General features: G+C 40.8%; 1 non-coding gene across 1 annotated transcript; it reads right to left on the minus strand.

The window, feature by feature from the left end:
• Positions 1 to 5503: 5503 nt before the first annotated feature.
• LOC111817656 lies at positions 5504 to 5607 on the minus strand. The gene has a single exon (XR_002821801.1). It is a non-coding gene; the product is annotated as a U6 spliceosomal RNA (small nuclear RNA).
• Positions 5608 to 8259: the final 2652 nt, after the last annotated feature.

Consider the following 8259-nt stretch of genomic DNA (forward strand, 5'->3'; position numbering starts at 1 on the left):
CTGTGGCCTGAAACATCTTCAAAGTAGGAGCCAAAATAAACCTCTCCTCCTTTAACCCATGGGTGTTGGATATTTTGTCCCAGTGTGACCAGGTAATTAAGACAATCAATCAAATAGAAATGTGCAAGTTTTAATTATTTTTACCCACTGACCGCCCATGGTGAAGAATGAATGTATCCAGACAACCACCAGATTCCAGTGCTAATCTGCTTTAGGACCCTAGTACCTACCTTGTGGTGGAAGGTGGTGAATGTCTTCATCCAGTAAGTAGCCCTTTATGACAGGTCTGTAGTGAAGGAAGCTATTTATTTCCATTAGTACACGTTTGTAGTGCATAACCTTCACCTTCCTGTGCAGAGTTTGGACATGTACCTAGTACCTCAATTCCTCTCCCCCCTCTTCCCTGTCCTCTCTCTCCCCTCCTTTCCCCAATGTGTCTCTTCATTCCCTTAAAGAGAAAGATCTATCTTCCTACTTTCAATTATTTTTAATTTTTGCTTTGGGTTTGTCATACAAGAGAACCTATGAAATATTTAAGTTTGTGTGTCTGATTTATTTCACTTAACATGATGGTCTCAAGATATATCCATTTTCCTATAAATGCCTCAAGTTTTTATCCAAGTAATCCATTGTGCATAAATGAATTTTCTTTATGAATTCATCCTTCGACGGACATATAGACTGTTTCCAAGATTTAGCTACTATGAGTTGGGTAGCTGCGTATGTGGGAATGCATATATTGCTAAGATGTGATATATTTAACTCTTTGGGGAAGATACCTAGAAGGGAATATCTAGGTCAAATGAAATTTCTAGTTCTAGTTTTTTGAGGAATCTTCACACTGATTTCCACAGTGGTTGTACCAGTTTACATTTCTACCAACAGTGTAGAAGAGTTCTATCCCCTCTATCCTGGCCTCTCCAGCATTTGATTTCTTGGTGGCTGTTCTTTCTGGGGCAAGATGGAATCCCAGCCTTGTTTCAATTTGCATTTCTCCAGTGGCCTCTGATGGTGAGCTTTCCTTCCTGTATTTATTGCCCATTTTTTACCTTTTCTGTGAAGTGTCTCTGGATTTTACTTGCCCAATTTTTGCTTGGGTCTTTTATATGGGGAGAAGTCTAATTTTCTGAGTTCTTTGTGTATTCTAGACATTAGTCCTCTACCTGAGGAATCACTGGCAAATTTGTTTCCTATTCTGTTGGTTGTTTCTTTTGCTGTACAGAAGCTTTTTGATTTGACATGATCCCAATTGTTGCTTTTCAGTCCTATTTCCTGTGAAAGTGGGGTTTACATTTATTTTTAATAGGTACCATCAGTTGTATGGATTGAGTTTAAAGCTGGTTTATAGAATAACTAATTCTGCCTGCTTATTTGTATTTCTATTTTCCTTTCATTTTTTGAAGAATTGCTTCCCAGTAAATCTAATCTATCACCCCTATTTCCTGCTGTGTTCTGGGACTGTGTACCACGGTAAGCATTTTTATCGGTACTTCAAAGGGAAACTAAAACACAAAAGGAAAATTCTCAGTCACACTGTTAGTGTATCAGTAGGCTCTACTTCCTGTATTTATTTCAAAATAAAGACCAACACCTAGATCAGCACCCCTTGAGCTGAGGGAAGTATCTAAGGACTTACATTAGAGCAATCATGCACATTAAAGGAAAGTGAAATAAAAGTTCTTGTTGAATTATGAACACACATTTCATAAGGTAAAGCCTTGGCAACTTCTTCCATGCATACTTTAAAAAAATTAGACACAAAATTTAACCTATCAACTAGCTAATGTTATTTTTGTCTCCTGTTTAAAATATTTAGTTTTAAACATCTGCAAAACTAAAGCACTGACAGTTACAGCGGATATATTTATAACTCTTAGTCTCTGATGTGTGGGAAGTATTAAACTTTCAGAGAACTTAAAAGCTCATTTTGGGTGAGAATTGAGTATAATTTTAGATTTTTCTAATGGCTCAGTACGTGTGCATTTTTCATTTTGCCAATGATCTACTGGCCAGCTAGAGAGGACAATTATTCTTTATAAAAATTCTGAGATAAAAACTACGTGTTTCAGGAATATCTATAAATTTTATGACTCCGTTTTAGTAGTGTTCATATCATTAATGAACTTGAAAGGCAGAAAAGATTCTTTGAAAGTGGAATTTCAGGGTCAGGAGTAAAGTGGGGTCTAAGGCTTTCCCATTTTATTTAAAAAGTTTTACTCCAGCATTTCTTATTCCTTCAACCTTAAGAAATGAAAGTGGAATTCAGTCCAGTTTTTGAAATGTTTTACTGTAAAGAAATTCAAACATACATTGAAGGAGTAGAAGCAGGTAATGGATCCTCACAGGTTCACTCCTTGGCAGCTTTTCACATTTTTCATATTTAAATTTTTCCAATCTTCTTTATTTTTTTATTTTTAAAGGCAAATAAATAATAGTAAAAACAATTAGAAATGACATGTCTGATGAAAAATTTGACTACAAATTCCAGACATAGTGACAAATACTTCAATACGCATCTCTAAACCAAGAAAGTACTATCTTATAAAATCGCAATGCTTTGATGATACTTCATGATAATTCCTTAGGATTGGTTAGTACCTTGTCTATAGTCAACTTTTTTCACTTGTCTTTCCAGTTTTAGTTCTTTGTTTAGACTGGGCTCCCCCGCGAGACTCTCCCATTTATCTTTCACGTCTCTAAGCCTAGGCAGTTCTCCACTTCCACCCTGCCTGGGCCTGTCCTCAGGAGGCCAGCTGCCCTTAGGGATGGTCCCCACTCTGGAGTGGGCTGATGTCATCCTCATCCTGTCTTTGCATTTATCACTCTATCATTTGTATTTCTTTCCAGCCTGAGAAGTTTCATATTCTTGGGGGCAAGTTTTAAAGACTTCTCTTCATATTGCATCATAGCAAGAGGCAAGCGGTGCTGCGACCATCTGGGCTCAGCAGTGTCACTGTCAGCCTGCAAGTTCAGCTGGTGATAGCCAGACTGATTCTTCCCTCATGATGTGATTTTCCACTTAGGGCTAGAAGTTATCTGAGGAAAGCATCTAGTGATGTATCAGTTTTCCATTCTTAGCACCTATTGATATTTGTTGCCTTAATTATTACATTAAGGGTTACAAAGTGATGTTTTCTTTTATTACATATTAGCTGGAATTCTGTTAAAAAGCTTTCATCAAATAGCACTAGTTGGCTATTCTGAATATAGTTCATGTAATAAAAACAGATTAAAAGCTGAAATCTTTCTTTTTATTATAAAATTTCAGAATAATAGTTTATTGTTTTTTAAATAATGGTTGTTGAAATTGCTGAAATAATAGCACCCAAATTACCACTGAAGGAATATCAGAATCCTGACTTTCCATCAGAATCCTGTGTATCAGCAATGGACTCCTTAGGAAGACTCTGTCTCTATATAATAATAGGTAAAGGGCCATTTGTAGGCACGTGTGCAGTATGACCTGTTCTTTCCGAAAAGTGTTGAAGATAAAATTCTATATTTTATCTTTAAATTCATAATTATTTAATTTTTTTCATCAGTTTTTGATCAATCATAAACTTTTAAAAATTTACTTGATGCTATATATATATATATATATATCTATATAGATATGTAGATATAGATGTATATGTATATGTATATGATTTATATCTAAACTGGAGGCACAAGGGCTGGGGATATGGCTCAGTAGAATAAGCACTTGCCTGGCAAGCACAAGGGCCTGAGTTCAATCCCTAGTTCCGAAAAAAAAAAAAAAATCACAAACTCCAGAAGCCACCTATGACTGTGTAAGGCTTTGGGGATGCAACTAAACTGGAGGCACAGCAGGCATGAGGGGATGGTGTAGCGTGGAAATGGACAGCCTTATTTTTTGGATTCCAGGGCATCACAACACATGAGATTCTTTAAGCAATGTGCTACATGACATTCCATTATTTTGAATGTTTTACTTTGAAAGAGGATTAAATTAGGACACTTCTTTAGCCACTGATTGTAGGATCTATGTTAGGCAATAATGTAGTATTTTCTAGTTATTTACTTCCATTGGCATCTATAAAGCAATGAGAGTTGGGAGTTTGCTTTTACAAATGCTTGCTGTATTTTGCCATACAGAAGTGATTTGACAGTTTAGGTGAGTCTAAGAATTGAGGTTTCATGGGAAATCATCTACTGGACAAGAATCTTTCTGGTTCTGGGCTATTTGCCAGGAAGTTATCTATCTCCATGTGCTTTGTTGACTATTGCTTTCTTAGCAGGTGACAGGTGTGGGTTCTTATCAAATTTATTTGAAAACTCAATGTCCTATCAGTGACATTGTATCAAACTTCAAACATGTCTAGTTGCAAGGAGTAGTATCTGAATGGAACGCGTTGGCTGGTTATCACACGACCGGCTCCTCCCTATCGTATTCTCAGAAGGTAGAAACATGCTTTATAGCCTCTTCCTGAGTGTAGAGTTGTGAACAGGAAGCAAATCTCTCTCCTTCCTGGGAACTGGCAATAAAGTGCACATATTCAGTCTGGAAAGACGCCTCTCCCTTTGGAGCAGCCACTGCAGAAGTTATGTTCCGTGGAATCAGGGCAGAATGCCAATGAAAGACAAGTGGGATCCTTTCTCACCTTTTGCAAATTTTTGGTAGCTGTCGTGTAATTTTAGTTGTAGTATTGTTACTTTCTTAACTACAGAAAAATAAGACATTTTAGTGACCTTAGAGGCTTTTAGGGGCACTTAAAGGTTATAATCTCCATGGCAACACAGAGAACACTGTTATTTTGTTGTTTTAATATAGAATATTTCCTGGTGTTGTAGAACTTCCAAACTAAGCTGTGGCCACAGTTGGGAATTGGAAGTGTTCAGACATTGTTGGTGTTCTGCCACTGCTTCTGTGGCCCCCCCCCCGTGGACTTCCAGAGGCAGGGGCTATGTGGACCAGAGGTGACCGTTCTGAGGTCCACAGCCACAGTGCTTGAGTTTGAAATCTGACTTCACTACTTAAGAGCTACATGATCTTGGGCAGCACCTTTTTCTTTTCTCAACTTCAAAAATTTTTTAAATGATTTTATTGAGAAACAAATAGCAAGGAGAGAGTTTCAGAACTGATTGTTAGCACAGTTTCAAAAATCAATACATTGCATATTGTTGTCTTATTGGTTTTTCATTGTACAAGATGCAGACATGATATCCTATCCACAAACACTATTAGAACAAATCTCTCTATTCATTGAATTAAGAGAATGGAGCTGTACATCTATCCTAACTATTTTGAGTATACAGATACAAAATGGTTGTTCATTTGTATCCCCCTTTGTTGGTTAGTTTTGTCAGAGAAGGGCATTCCATTGTCATTTAAATATTGTAGGTGTGTGAATTCAGCGAAATATTCTAATATAGTCCGGTAGTCCATAATAGTAATAGGTTTTCCATAAGACGGGCAATGTCAGAAGTTGTTGACTTGGGCCTTTTACAGCTCAGCATATTAATATGGCTTTACTTTTTATACAAAGATATGGAACGCTTCATGAATTCATGTGTCATCCTTGCGCAGGAGCCATGCTAATCTCTGGGTCATTCCAATTTTAGTATATGTGCTGCCGAAGCAAGCACCAAATTCTTTATTTCGGTAGAAAAGACTGTAACCATTCTTAGTTATTTTGAGGTCTAAATGGCACATTAGCTCTAGCCTGCTTAGCACAGAGCCTAATAGTCAAATTTACACTGAGCCGGTATTGTCTTCTCTTCCACTTCCACAGTTGTTGCTGACTGTGATAGATGAGGAAACTAAAGCCTGGAGAAGATGAAATTCCTGGCTGTACAACTTCACCTAATCCCTTTCATCTTCTCCAGGCTTTAGTTTCCCTATCTGTCAAATGGAGACAATAATAATATGAGTCTCCTAGCATTGTGCCCATGATTAGCTGATTAAGTGATTGACACCCTTAGCTGTTACTTAATGATACCAGGGCTTTAGTTGTATGACACTGAGCTAGAGGGTTAGGGATGGGGATGGTGGCACAGGCTCATGACCGAACCTGTAGCTAGGTGGCACAGGCAGATATTGCATGGGGGGAGGTGACAAAGTACTGCACAAAGGGTGTGGCACCTGACTCTTGTAGGAGAGAGGAATGACTTCATTGCTTGGAGAAGTACAAAGGCTGTGGTGCTGGTTTGACCTGGGATCCCACAGGTTGTTGTTGATGGTGATAGGGTCTGGGGGAATGGTGTGGCATTTGACAGAAGGGGCTCATGGGTGGGGGGCTTGGGAGCAGCAGTGGATCAGTTGTGGACATGGAGTTTTGCAAAGGGAAGAGCCCTGCCTGGAGAAGAGCTGGGCAGAGTAGTGGGGAGAGAAAATGACAGTCACCACTAGGTTACAGGGAGCTCATGAACAGGAGCATGGGGGAGACACAATCTGGAGGCTTCTAGAACTGGGCTGTGAGGCGCTTCAGTGTTCGAGGAAAGGCCAAGAGCCCATGAAGCTTAGGCAACCCTCTACTGTGGCCTCTCTCTTGAGCACCCCTTTATTTGCCCATTTGCCCAGCCACAGAGCTTCTGGGAGGCCTATTCTGGGAGCTGAGCAAACTCAGAAGCAAAATCAGGGTTTGGTGGCTTATAGGGGAAGAAAGTGCATGGTAAGGAAACCTGAGAAATTATTTAAGACATCTATCATAGAACATCAGAAGTTGGTGCATGGTTAAGTTTGATTATGCCGACTTGATTGCCTTGGGAGTTGTCCAGAGGAAGGGTAGAGAATACGCTTGTGGGTGTGTATCTGTGTGAGTCATGGAGGACGATCTTGGTACTGTGTCTGCACCCCACCCCTTCTTCTCTAGTGCTGCCTTCGCATTCTGCTTCCTTGAGGCCACAAACTAAACAGGTTTGCTCTACAATGTTCTTCTGCCGTGATGTCTGTGTCTTAGAGCTCTGACCATGTGCTTAATCCCCTGAAACCATGAGCCAAAGTAAACCTCCTCTCTTTTTTAAATTTTGGGAGTTGAGTGTTGTCTTTCAGCAATGTCAAAGCTGACAATGCAGCTGGTAATAGGAGGATCCTAGTCATCGGGGGTGGGTGAGCCAGGATGGGCCTGTCAGGACTACCTAAAGGATGCTCCGAGATGCTTTCCCTCACTCTTACAGTGGATCTCCACTGAGTGCTGTTGCAGGACTGGCTGTGGACCACGTAATGCCTGCCTCTCACTCACTCTATGCAGAATGGTGATTAATAAACAACTGTGACATGAGGAGGTATATTGAGCTGTACTAAATGCTGCTAAAAGTTTCGAAAGTAATTATAACAAGTTACTCCCCTAGCAATGTGCGGGGGTCCTCACAGCTTCACATCCTTGCCAAGGCTTGAGAGTTTCTGTCTTTTTCATTTTAGACCATCCATGTTGGGTCATAGTTTTAGTGAAGTTATTTCTTTGTTGACTTTATGATGTTGAGTATATTTCCACATACTTGTTTGCCGTGTGTGTGTGTGTGTGTGTGTGTGTGTGTGTGTGTGTGTGTGAGATATGTGCTTTTTCCAGTGCAAACATCCTGAAGTGGCTGCTTGCCTGGAGGGTTCAACAGGGAAGTTCAGGAAGCCCTGGGTCTGAGCAGAATGAGTGAGGCAGCCGCAGCAGGGAGCAGCCCTGAGCGAATGCAAGGAGCGTTAGGTCTGACCAGCCGGCCAGCCGTGGTGAGGAAGTGGAAGCGCTGAGCGCAGAGCTTTGGGCAGAGGGCGTGCAGGCTGCCTCTGCCTCAGTGGCTCACTCTGCCAAGCAGAACCGTCCCCCCCACCCAGAGAGATTCAAGCCCTCACTCCTGATTCTGGGTGTGTTGTATAACCATGTAGAGGGGAATTAAGGCTGCAAGTAAAACAAGCCTCCTGAACAGCTGGCCCTGGAATGGGGAGACTTCCCGGGGTTATCGGGGTAGCCCTAGTGGAATCACAAGGGCTCTTTTAAGTGGAAGAGGCAAGTGAGAGTGAAGTGGAGAAGTGGAGAAGGCTCAGTCTGTATCCCTGGCTTTGACAATGGAGGAAGGGAAGCATCCACCCAGGAGAGGGAGAAGAAAAAGCAATACATGGGCTCAGAACCTCCAGATGGAGTACAGCTCTGCTCACAGCTCCATTTCAGACCAAGGAGATCCGTTTGGAGTGCACAACCTCTAGAACTACAAGATAGAAAAGCTGTGTGTGTTCAAGCAACTAATATTTGGTAATTCTGTACAACAGCAAAAGGCAATGTATGCAGTCATGGTGACTGCTCTGATGAG

The sequence above is a fragment of the Octodon degus genome, unplaced genomic scaffold (assembly GCF_000260255.1).
Source record: "Octodon degus isolate 3935 unplaced genomic scaffold, OctDeg1.0 scaffold00065, whole genome shotgun sequence".
NCBI lineage: Eukaryota > Metazoa > Chordata > Mammalia > Rodentia > Octodontidae > Octodon > Octodon degus.